The sequence below is a fragment of the Petaurus breviceps genome, unplaced genomic scaffold (genome assembly GCF_028583685.1).
Source record: "Petaurus breviceps papuanus isolate PSGF00001 unplaced genomic scaffold, PetGlider_PUasm1.0 227, whole genome shotgun sequence".
NCBI classification, from domain to species: domain Eukaryota; kingdom Metazoa; phylum Chordata; class Mammalia; order Diprotodontia; family Petauridae; genus Petaurus; species Petaurus breviceps.
In genome coordinates, this window is record NW_027185896.1 from 11,348,128 (window position 1) to 11,360,766 (window position 12,639).

At 42.5% G+C, this 12,639-nt stretch overlaps 1 protein-coding gene across 2 annotated transcripts in view; it reads left to right on the forward strand.

The window, feature by feature from the left end:
- The first annotated feature begins 1,189 nt into the window (after positions 1–1,189).
- Positions 1,190–12,639, forward strand: part of QRICH1 (glutamine rich 1) — an 88,676-nt gene continuing 77,226 nt past the window's right edge. The window contains exon 1 of one of the 2 annotated variants that reach the window (XM_069095749.1): positions 1,190–1,347. The gene's annotated coding sequence lies outside the window, so the exon portion shown is untranslated. Of the gene's footprint in view, positions 1,348–2,236; positions 2,412–12,639 lie in introns of those variants that run through there. The other variant, XM_069095748.1, reaches the window with a different exon arrangement.

Here is a 12,639-nt window from a genome sequence, read left to right on the forward strand (position 1 = left end):
TGGGGGAGAGCAGATACATTTTCTTCATTTCCTCTTTTCCTCCTCAGCCCTGGCTCAGGAACATTCTTCCCCTTCCCCCTACCTCCCAGTGGGATAAAAGCTGGAGAGTAGGGGGCTGTGGCCCCAAGCCAAGAAGATGCCTTCTGATGACCCAGATCACAGACAGAAAATAGTCTTGGATGAGATCATAGTTAGGGGGGTTGTATCATTTAACAAATGTTTATAGGAATTTACTGTGTGCCATGCACAGTAGGTGATGGGAATATAGAAACAAAGAATATAATCCCCATTCAAGGAATTTTGAAGGGTATAGCCCAGAAACATCTTTCTCATACCTTAAATAATTTGATAGTAAAATATAGTTTCTTTGAGGTCAGAGGCCCTTGATTTTAGTTTGACTATCCGGTCCCACCAAGTATACTCTTAATAAATGTTCATATCTCTGAGGTAGAACTTCTGAGGCTCTCTAGTCCACATCCCTGCTTCCTTTATACAAAAGCCCAGACAAGGGACAGGGTAACATAGGTAGTGAAAAGCAGATCCAAGATGTAAATCCAGATTCCTTTCCACTGCCTCCCTGCTGAATAATCTAAGATATCATTAAGAGCTGTAGTGTTCAGGATCCAGTCTGGTCAGACTGGAGGACAAAGCACGTTGGGCACAGACCCAGCTGATTTGTCCTAAGGGATCTGTTGCCTTCCCCAATCAGAGGAAAGCAGCTCTCTAGGATTTGTGCTCCATCAGCAGGCAGAGGCGCATGCCCTGGCTGGCATTCTAGCCTCTCTCTGCCCTTCTTGGGAGCAGGCTCAGGGCCTGGCTTCCTTTGGGGTCCCTCCCCCCCACTCCTGCAGTCCTACTCTAAAGGCAGGGAGTGTGTCTGCAGCTTTAACATCCTCCACATTTCCCACTGTATACAAACACCAAAGTCACCCAGGGCCTGGTTTAAGGTGGACTGCAGGGAGCTGTGGGCTTACTGCCCCCTGCTTGAAAGGGGCCTGCACTGCTCCCCCCAGAGCTCTTTCCCCAGAGGATCGGGCCCTCCCCTTCCCGGGGGCAGCTAATCATTTAAGCAGAGCTGCCTCGGCAGCTCTGAGAGCAGCAGGGCCCTGGAGTTAGCGAGGACCCCGGGGCCTGCAGGGGCATCAGTTCCGGGCCACCTTAAGCTGGGATGCTGGTGCAGCTGAGTAGGAGGTAGTTTCGCTGAGGATGGGAAGAGAGGGGGTAGAAAGGGCTCGAGTCTCCCGCCAGGATGGCCTGTAGTAAGAACCCCCAGGACTGGGGCCTGGGCAGTGCCGGGTCTGGGCTGGACAGCCCTGACAGCTGGTGCTGGGAGCCAGGGCCCGCCAGGTGAGGGGCAGGGGCATGGTAGGAGACCTAGGGAATGGGGGAGGATGGGCAATACCCCAGGCCTAGCCCCTCGCCCCTCGCCCCTCGCCCCGCTGCCTTTCTCTTTTTCCTGGGCATGGGAGCAGAACTTCAATCCCTCCTCTTCGGGGCCCACGCCTGCGACCCCATCTGGCCTGCTGTGCCTTCACTGTGACCCTCCACTGCTGGCGCTCCCGGCTTCCCGATCTCTTTCAAGGGTGGAGCAAATCAATCCTGTTCACGTTGGGTCTCGTTTATTGGGGGAACTCCAGCCTCCCCAGGGGATCCTTCCCCGTCTCGAGGCCTCTATCTCGGGCCTAATCCAGGCTCCTTTCCCAATCCCTGCTTTCTTTGGGTTCGTCGGCCCTCTGGAATCAGAGCCCCTCGCCCCAGTATTTCTACTCCGCGATGACCCCCTTCCTAAATGGAGAGTGACGCCTGGGTTTGACCCCACCTCAGAAAAGGAACGGCCTTAGTTGTCTCGCGGGGGCCACTCTGAACGCCTGGTCTGGTAAATAGGCAATTGAGACACCTGGGCCAAGCCCTTGTAGCCCCAAGCTCTGGGCTCCCATGATACCCAAGGCCAGTCCCACTTCTCAGGCGAGGACGGGAAGGGAAACTGAGTCTGAGGGCTGTACGCAGTACTGACCCGCAAAACCCACTATTGATAGGAGCAGCGGTGGGGAATAGGGGAGATATTCTTCTGCCAACTAAAGGGAGACAAAAGGGTGGGAAAGAGAAATGCACAGATTCGTTTCAGCTCTCTAAATTCCGAGAAAATGTACATCTAAGGACGCCCGGGGGCTGCAGCGGAACGCGTTCCCTTTAAGGTGGGCCGGGAGGCCCCGGTTAGTTCTCGCGGGAGTTGCCTTCTCCGTTCTCGCGAGAGAGGAGCTCGGCGCCCATTGGCTGTCGGGGTTGAATGTAAGATGGCGCCCAGGGAGCTGTGAGGGGAAAATCCTGTCGGTCTTGAAGCGGCGACGGTAGAGCAGGGGCCCGAGGCGGCACGGAGGGGCCCGTGGGCGGAGCGGCGGCGGCGGCACTCGGTAAGGGCTGTGGCGCGGATGATGAGGGTGTCGGGGCCGCCATGGCGCGAGTGAGTGAGCCAGAGGGTGCCGCCGCCGCTACCACTACACAACGGCGGAGGGAGCTGAGAGGAGCGGGCCGAGTCTACTGGGCCCCGGAGGGTGCGGGGCGGCTCCGGGCAGCCGAGGACACCCCTAGTCTCCCGTGCGACGCTACTGCCCAACACTCTCCCTTTGGGTTAGCTGAAGGGGTGCTAGTGGTGGGGGCTGCGCTTGCGAGCTCGGGCCTGGTCTCTGAGGTGGGGTGGGGGGGAGGGAGGAGGAGGGCAGGCGGGTGCGCGCGCGCAAAGCGGGTTCTTCTCTGTCCCGCCGGCGCGCGCCGCCGTGCGCCGTCTTTCTGGGAGCGCGCGGCCCTGGGCTTGGAGAAAGTGGTGGGGTGGGTGGGAAATCTGGTCTATGTCTTTGCCTGGCGTGGGGGTGCGCCCGGATGGAGGGGGCGGGGCGCCCTGCGGGCACTGGGTTTTGGCTCTCGGGGCCGACCGGGAGGGGCGCGCCTCCGGGGAGCCTGCCCCCTCTCCCTGCCGGCGGTTCAGTCGTGGTAGGGGCAAACCTTGCTCACTGTTGGGCCGAGGCAGGCGCGAGCCCCGGGTTGGGAGGGAGCCTCGCCCCGGTTGCGCAGGGAAAGGGGAGGGGGAGCGGGCACGCGCTGTTTGGCCAGGCGCGGCGCCGTTCCTCTTCTCATCCCCCCCTTTACCGACGTCCCCCTGGGCCGGCTCCACTGTGGTCACCGTGACGTTTGGATGGGGCTCAGCCTTTTCTCAGCTGGGGACAGGGCGGCGGGGGGGGGGGGGGGGAGGAAGGCCCTCGGCCTGGGTTTGGCCGTTTATCCTGGATCTGGATCCAGTGACCCGAGGGCTGATGAGCCCAAGTGCTTAGTGGAGATCTGGGAGCTACTGCTCTGGCCCTTAGGTGGAGAGAGTCCAAAGCTCGGCCTGAAGGCTTCCTCCCGATCAGCTCCTTGTTCTGTCGCTTTTATGTCAGGTTAGGGTAATTTGTTTTTATAAGAATTCCTCTTCTGTTTTTGAAAATTGATTCTTCTGTAAGCACACCCCCAACACATTCCCACTGTGCTCTGTTGCTCAGACCTGGGAAGAACCACTGGGGGAAACTGTCTCTAATTTTCGTCTGTCATCTTACCCTCAGGATTTTATTTGTCTGTTGGTCTAAGGGCCAGAGGTTGCTCCAGCTAGAAAGTTGACTGTGACAAAACAGAAAAGATCCTTTTTTTATCTTCCCCTCAGAGAATCTGTAGACATCTAGGGAAAAAAATTAAGGAGTAAAAAATACTCACTTTCAGAAGAATTTGCTGTTTTAGGAATTGCCCTGCTACACAGGCCACGTTTTTATTTATTTCTACATTTTCCACAGATTTTTAATCCCATCCTCCTTTGTATATTGTCTTCTGCATTGCTTTGTTATGCTGGGCTCTAGTATGTCTAAATATTGTTATGACATGCAGTGATCTGCCTGAATTCTAGAGGAGCATATTTTCTAAGACAAAATGTCTCTAAATCTGTGTCTTGTGGACTTAAGTTTTGTGAAGGAAATTAGGAGATGTTGGCAATAATTGGTAAAAAGTTAGGAATTTGATAATAATGGACACCTTTAATTTCTACCTTACTATCTCTTAAAATGTCAGAACTTTACATTAAGAGCTCAGGGCATCTGAATAAGTATCAGAATATGTAAATCATGTTGAGTGAAAGTTCCTGTGGCAGAAGTATGTGTGTCTATTAAAATTCACATTACTTTTTTTTTTTTAAGTTCTTTAAACTGTTCCAAGTATTTTCTGGAGCTGTCAACTAGAACTTTAAATTAACTTTAAAGCAGAAAAACTTTGCCTTTGTATCCAGCAACAGGTTGTTGTCTAACATAGGCTGTTGTTCTCTAAATGCAAGAAGATTGATGATGCTGCCAAATTTCAGGATTAGAATTCAGGATTTTAATTGACCAACTAGATTGAGTTTAAACTCTTGAATTGCCAATAACTTCCAAGACAGAACCGTCATAGTTTTGTGTAAGTTTTAGGCTATAATTTTGTTATTTGATAGAAAAATTATCAACCTCAGCATTAAACGTATAAGGGGTACAATCTATACTTTACAATTTTCTAAATATAGTATGGGATTATTTTGGCACAACACCAACCCCTGTTTCCTGTATGATTTCAAATAAAAGATTAGAAAGGCATCATGGTGTAGTGGAATGTTGGGGTTTGAATTAGGAGACTTGGGTTCAAATTCCAACTCTGCATTTATTTGACCATGGACAAATCTTTTAATCTTTCTGAGGATCAGCTCCCTCATCTGTAAAAGCATCATAAAACATTCACTTCCACCTCACAGGGGTTTGATAAATGAGAAAGCTGAGATTTAGATTATTCTCCCTGTTTGTCAACCTCAATACTAGGGGTAACTCTGCTTGCTGTACCCTGTGGATTTCCCTGTTGTCTTCATGTACCTGAACGATGCTGTTTTTTGCCAGAGATTTTCTATTACCTTTTTTTTTTTTTGCCTTTTGGAGGGTAATTGGGGTTAAGTAATTTGCCCAAGGTTAGTTTTTTTTGTGTTAAGTGTCTGAAGTCGGAACCTAACTCAGGTTCTCCTGACTTCAGGGCTGGCCCTTTACTCACTGCACCACCTAGCTGCCTATTACTTTATTTCTTAGCCAAGCAGTACAAGTTTAGAGCACCTAGCCTTTTTGTTTCTTGGCACATATTTGACCTAAGCTTTTCATAGTATTTTTGCATAGTGTCTAGGTTTCTTGTTATTAACTTTTCTTTTTTTCTAACATGTCTACATTGGTGCCTGCTTTCCTTTACCAAAATGGAAAGATTGTACTGCGATCTATAAGCATGAAGTTAAATGACTGTTACATTGTTTAAACTAGGATTATATAATTGTAGGTAGAGCTAATGGACTCTGCTAGGAAACCAAATTTTAAATTCTTACTTGAAAATTTGGGTGTTTTTTTTTTTTTTTTTTTTTGCAAAATAGATTTAGAATGAAAATGTTCCTGAATCAGTGGCTCCCTGACAAAGTTTGAGGATTGATGACTTAATGGATTATTTCCATCACAAACTCCAGGGTGTTCGTGTCTTCAAGAATAGGGCTATATGCCCCCTTTGAGCAAGTAGCTTACAGGTCCATTAGAACAAATGCATTACTTGCTAAAATGAAACTGTTTTTGAATTTTGATTTTTGAATTGGTTTGAATTGTTGTAGGTCATAAATTGAACTGCTATAGTGAGTCCCAAAGTATAATTGTTGTTATTTAAAAAAAAAAAAAAGCCTTTCTGTTAATTAATTGAGGAGGTTCTATGTCTTTCTACGTAGGAAACAGTGTAAAATGAAACCTTTTGTTCAGTCACTTATGAAGTGCTCACTATGGTAAGCCCTGTATTTGCAACTCATAAAGGGATATAAGAGATATAAAAGATCTTGGGAAGGACCAGAATAGTTTATTAAAGCACAGATATATGTGAAAAGGACTTCAGAAGGCTTTCAAAGAATATGAAAAAATGCCGATTGGATACTTGTTACCCTAAAAGAAATTAGTCAGACAACCTGCAAAAAATTAACTTATTTTTTGTTTGAGATGAATAAGTGGCCTCTGGCAGATTCTTAAGTTCTAGTAGGTCACAGTAGAAAATGAGAGGAGAAAGAAGGTAATATGAACACCATTTCCGAGAAGGTTGTAGTCTCAGTCGTATTTCTCTTTTTAAAAAGTTGACTATTCGGTAAATCTGCTGTTTCAAAGCTCTTGGAAGCAGAGAAATAACAGGAGATATTTCTTGGCAGAGAGGTGATGGACAAGAGGTGCTGAATGTGACATCTGTATTCAGACATGGCAAAAATGTTGACTGCTTGTTTGTTACAATGAAGGTCTTCTATTGGTGTTGAAATAATTATTGAGCTGTAATAGATACAACATTTAAAAATGCATAGAAGAGGGAAGCAAATGACAATTTTGTTACCATCTTTTAAAATTTAACACGCACTTTTAAAAGTTTATGTATTTGATAGAAAGTAAGCTTCTTAAGAGACAGGATTTCTTTTTTTTGGGGGGGGGGAGTCTTTGTATTCCTACTTCCTAGCACAATGCCTGGCACATAGTAGGCACCTAATATGTGATTATGTTGTTTTTTAAACTATGTAGCAGAAGTTCCAATTCTGTAATCTTTTTTTGTTCTTTGTATGTCAGATAGTTTCTTTTGGTGAATAGTTATTTTCATCATAAAAAAGAAATAATAGGAAGAATTCTGCACTCCCTGTATGTTAAGAATAATATTCTGCCTTGAGAAAGTTAACTGCTTATTTATTCTTTGGTTCAGTAACTTTGGGAGTAGCTAGATACCTACAGGTAGTGGGACTAGCATGTAATCTTAGGGCAACAAAATTGGCAAACTTTGTGGAAAGGAGTCAGGGCATTAGGATATGCCCTTATTTCCCATTGTGGAACTTGTGAGCCATAATAAATATACCATAAAGGTAAGTTTCATTACAAAATCAGATCTGAAGAGACCTCATCAGACATCTAGGCCAATCCATATCTCCAAAAAGAATACTTGTTACAGCATAGCTGACAAATGGTCACTCATTCTCTGAAGACATCTAGTGAGGGGTGATCACTCAATCTAGGGCAGCCCATTCCATTTTGGGTTAGCTCTAATTATTAGACCTTTTTTTCCACCTTGGAAATCAAGCTTTTGCCTCTTTGTAACATCCACTAATTGCTTTAGGTTCTTATGTGTACTAAGCAGAACAAATCTAATTCCTCTTCCACAGGGCCACCCTTCAAATACTTGAAGACAGATATAGTGTCCCTCCTGAGTTGTTTTTAGGCCCTCAATATTCTAAGTTTCTTTCAGCCAGTTCTCATATAGCATGATTTCAAGGCCCTTTTTTTACATTTTGGTTTTCCTGCTCTGAACATTTCCTAAACACTAGTGCTGAATACTAAAAACAGTACTAGGACAAAGTTCAGTGTCACTAGCACTTGATTTTTTCTGGAAGCTGTGCCTCTCCATAGTCCAATTTAACATGAGTTCTTTAGCTGCCAAATCACACTGTTGACCCATCATTAGCTTTTAGTCCCCTAAAATTTCAGATATATATATATTTTGTTTTTTTTGGAGGGGGGAAGGCGGGGCAATTGGGGTTAAGGGACTTGCCCAAGCAAGGTCACACAGCTAGTAAGTGTTAAGTGTCGAGGCCGGATTTGAACTCAGGCCCTTCTGACTCTAGGGCCAGTATTCTATTCACTGCCCTACCTAGCACCCCTCCCCCCCCGAAATTTTTCATACAAATTATTATCTAGCCATATATTCCTTGTTTTACACCTGTAGAGTTGAATTTTTGAGCCCAAGTGTAAGACTTATCCTTATTACAATTCGTTTTATTAGATTCAATCCAATTATTCTAGTTAATAAAATTTTTTTTTGAAGGGGGGAGGGTATCCTGACTCATTGGCTGTGTTAGATATCCTACTCATATTTGAGTCATCTGGAGATTTGATAATCATGCCATTTATACCAGGGATTGGGAAACTATGGTTTGGGGGCCAGAGCCAGTCTGCTGCCTATTTTTGTATGGTCCACTACCTAAAAATGGTTTTTATATTTTTAGGTAAAGTTTTATTGGAAAAGCCATATTCGTTCATTTCTGTATTGTCTGTGGCTTTTTTCCTGGTACAGTGGCAGAGTTTAGTAGTTGTGACGAAGTCAACATATGGTGCTTTCATCCCTTCAGATTGCTGTTTAGTACACTAAAAATTGCAGTGATTATACTTATGAAAAGTGTTTCCATTGCGAAGCATATCCCTGTACTGTGTAATTTTATTTATTTTATTAGTAGAACACACCCTTCATAGCAAAACAAGGAAAGAAGAGGAAAAAATTCTTTTACACACACGTGTACCCACACACACATATATATACATGCATGTATACATATGTACTTTTTTTTTTAATCCAGGGCCAATGTTGAAATTTTTCTGAGGGAGACTGTTTTCAACCACTTTTATTGAACATTCAGTGACTTTAGAAATTAGCTTTTGCTGCAGATTTATTAATGTTTCTTAGTGAATTCAGCCTAAAATTGCAAAGCAAAATGGTGTTTATTGGCAAATCTTGTATTGTGGTAAAGTCACTTCGAGGACAACTCAGGTTGCTTAGATCAAAAGTAATGTCAAACTTTATTTTATATACTGCCTATCCTGTCAGAAATTAAAACAAGTGAGGTCTCTGTTCCCAACAAATTTGAAGTTGGTATATTCTTTTTTTAAGTTCACATTATAGTTCAAGCAGTGTTTTTGGATCTCAATGCAAGTGCCAAAGAAATGTCACTATTTCAAAACTGATTTAACTATGTAGTTGAAGAATTTTTCCATTTAACCTTCAATTGGAAGCAATTAATCTGCAGTATAATGACATACTAATAGTAAAATATCGAGAAAAGAATCTAATAGAATTCTATAAATGCTTTCCAAGTGATGAATATGCTCAATTAAAATAATTTACTCATGGATTGATATCTAGTGTTTTTCAGTACTATATATGAAGACATTTTCAAAGTTGAAATACCTAAAATCTCCCCTAAAGATCAGCATTAAAGGATGAACATTTGCAATTAATTTTGATGATAAGGAATACTAATTTTATTCCCCCACCTCCCCATAGCATTTTATTTTTTTCTAATTACATGTAAAGGTAGTTTTCAACATTCATTTTTATAAGATTTTGAATTCCAGATTTTTCTCCCTCCTTTCCCTCCCCCTTCCTTAAGACAGCAAGCAATCTGATATAGGTTATACATGTACAGTCATGTTAAACATATTTCCAAATTAGTCATGTTATGAAAGAACAATCAGAACAAAAGAGGAAAACCATAAGAAAGAAAAAAAAACTTGAAAATAGTATGCTTCGATCTGCATTCAGACTATAATTCTTTCTCTGGATATGGATAGCATTTTCATCATGAGTCTTTGGAATTGTCTTGGATCATTGTATTGCTGAGAAGAGTCATTTCTATTATAGTTGATCATCACACAATATTTGTTGCTTTTATTGTGCACAGTGTTTTCCTGATTCTGCTCACTTCACTCAGCATTAGTTCATGTAAATCTTTATAGGTTTTTCTGAAATCCACTTACTCATCACTTCTTTTTGTTTTTATTTTTTATTTTTTTTTTTTTAAGCAATCGGGGTTAAGTAACTTGCTCAAGGTTACACGGCCAGTTATTTCTGGGTGTGGTGCTGAGTGTCTGAGCCCGGGATTCGATCTCCAGGTCTTCTCAACACTGGAGCCGGTGCTCTCACTCGCTGTGCTACCTGGCTGCCCCTTCATCACTTCTTATAGTGCAATAGTATTCCATCATATTCATATACCATAACTTGTTTAATTATTCCCCAATTGATGGACCTTCTCTAAATTTCCAATTTTTTGTTATCAGAAAAAGAGCTACTATAAAAAATTTTTTTATTTTAAAAAATTTATTTACTTTTAGTTTACAACATTTAGTTCTACAGTCCCTTGAGTTCCAAATCCCTTTCTCCCCCTCCCCCCCCCATGGTAGCATGCAATTGATACAGGTTCTACAGGTATAGATACCTTCACATTAAACATTAGTCAAGTTGTAAAGAAGAGTTATAACCAGTGGAGTGAACAGCGAGAAAGAAGGAATGAAACAAAACAAACCACAAAAGAGAGCAAGTAGTTTGCTTCAGTCTGCATTCAGACTTTAGTTCTTTTCTCTGAATGTGGATATCCCTTTCCATCATGAGTTTTTTGGAGTTGTCTTTTTTTAATTTCTTTTTAAAAAAATATTTTAGTTTTCAGTATTTAATTCTATAAGATTTTAAGTTCTAAATTTTCTTCCTCTCCCATCCCCAAGAAGGGGATGATATAGATTTGATTTGGTGGTTTGATATAGGCTATATGTATGCATTCATATTAGCCATATTTTCATGTTAATCATGTTGTAAAGAAGAATTAGAACCAATGAAATGATGAGAAAGAAGGAACAAACAAAAAGTAAATAGTATGCTTTGATCTGCATTCAGACTCCATAGTTCTTTTCTGGATTTACATCCAGGATTTTCTATCATGAGTCTTTTGGAGATGTCTTAGATTCTTACATAGCAGTGTAAGAATCTAAGTTTATCAAAGTTGGTCATCACACAGTATTGTTACTGTGTACGATGTTCTGGTTCTGCTCACTTCACTCAGTATCAGTTCATGTTAAGTCTTTCCAGGTTTTTCTGAAATCCACCTGCTCACCATTTCTTATGGAAAAATAGTATACCATTACATACATATAGCACAACTTGTTCAGACATTCCCCAATGTCTGAATGAGGGCACCCCTCAGTTTCCAATTCTTTGCCACCACAAAAAGAACTACTATAAATATTTTTGTACCTGTGGGTCCTTCTCCCTTTTATGTGATCTCTTTAGGATACAAACCTAGTAGTGGTATTGCTGGATCAAAGGGTATGCACAGTTTTATAACCTTTTGGGCATAGTTCCAAATTACTTTCCAGACTGGTTGGATCAGTTTACAGCTCTACCAATAATGTATTAGTTATCCAGCTTGGAATACTAACTTGAAACCCCAGTTAAACCAAATATTGATCATCATTCCCCCCCCCCACCTCCAGTTCCATTTTTATTATTAGACTTATGTTACAAAAAATGTATTGTTATTTTAATCAGAGGTTCGCAAACTTACCTGGTCTACCACCCTCTTTAAAAAAAATTACATAGTGGCCTCTTTGGGATTATTCAGTGCCCCACCCCCTCCTTGCACCCGAGGCTACTATAGCTTCCCCTGGATCAATCCACTACTTCCAGGGGTTGGTATCACTCTCAAATTTAAAACTTAAATAATATCAATAAAGAAATTTGTGGACATTTGTCTCCTGTCATTGTTTATTTATATAATAGCTTTGATTTTCCTTTTGGCCTATAAAACCTAAATACTTACTCTCTGGCTCTTGACAGAAAAATTTTGCCAATTCCTCTATCCATGCCTTTAAGTCACTGTAGAAAGAAAATGTTAAAGAGAGGGAAAACAGCCAGGATGGTGGAATAGAAGGAAGTAGTATAGCTGAAATCCCTCCCACAATTATTTCCTCCAAATTTAGGAAGTTCATTGGACCAAGTCCTTAACAGGAAATTAAAAAAAATCATAAGGAATCATTTGCCTATCCCAGTTCAGCATACAGAGACAGGTCTTTAGACACTGGACCACAGGCTTAATGAGGGCCTACCTGTACCTTCTGTGCAACAGAAAGAATGCCTAGATTTGACACAGGGTTTGATTTTTGTGCTGGGACTAAGAAGAGGAGCCAAGTAGCAGCTCTGTTGCTCATTACCAGTTTGGGCTAAGGAGACATTCATTTGAGGGTGACAGTTCAGGACAAGGATCATCTCAGGCCCCAGGCTTTGTTCTGAAAGAAGAGCAAGTATGGAAGCAAGCAGTAAAGAGGTAGCCCTGATCCTGGGAGTTGAAGTTTCCATTCCAGCTTCCAGCCTAGTCTGAAGCCTACAGCTGGATAACTAGGGCAAGAATTCCAGATCAAAGGAAAGCCTGTAGTTCTGCTGCTCTGAACCAACAGAACTTTCATAGCTGGCTGATAGTGACTGAGTCCAGAGCAGTCTACTGAAACTCCAAACAGTTCAGACCCATGGATCTCATGCTCATGTCCATATTCAGGTTAGGAACTTGCATGGCTCAAACTAGGGTTGGGGAAAGCAGATAAAAGATATTGCCATGGATTAAACCACTTTGGGAGCACTGAAAGATTACAAGTCCCCAGCTTAATCTGCTTCTGAGATCCTGGAATAACACAGTACTCAATACCCTGTGAAAGCTGCAGCAGGACTCTAGAGAACACAGAACAGGACCAAATACAGCTCAAGCTATTCCTTCTAGAAGTACTTGCACTAGACCTAACAAAAGTCTGAAGTAAGGCTACCCACCATAAAGAGCTATTATGGTGACAGGGATGCTCAAGACACACAAACCCAGAAAAGAATGACTCTAAAACATCTACAAGCAAAGTCTTAAATCAGAAAATAGCTTGGGTACAGATTCAACTAGAATTCCTAGAAGAGATGAGGCAGAAGTTTGTTGCTGTTAGTTTTTTTTCTTTTTTTTTAAGAGAGGAAAAAAGAGGGGCGGCTTCT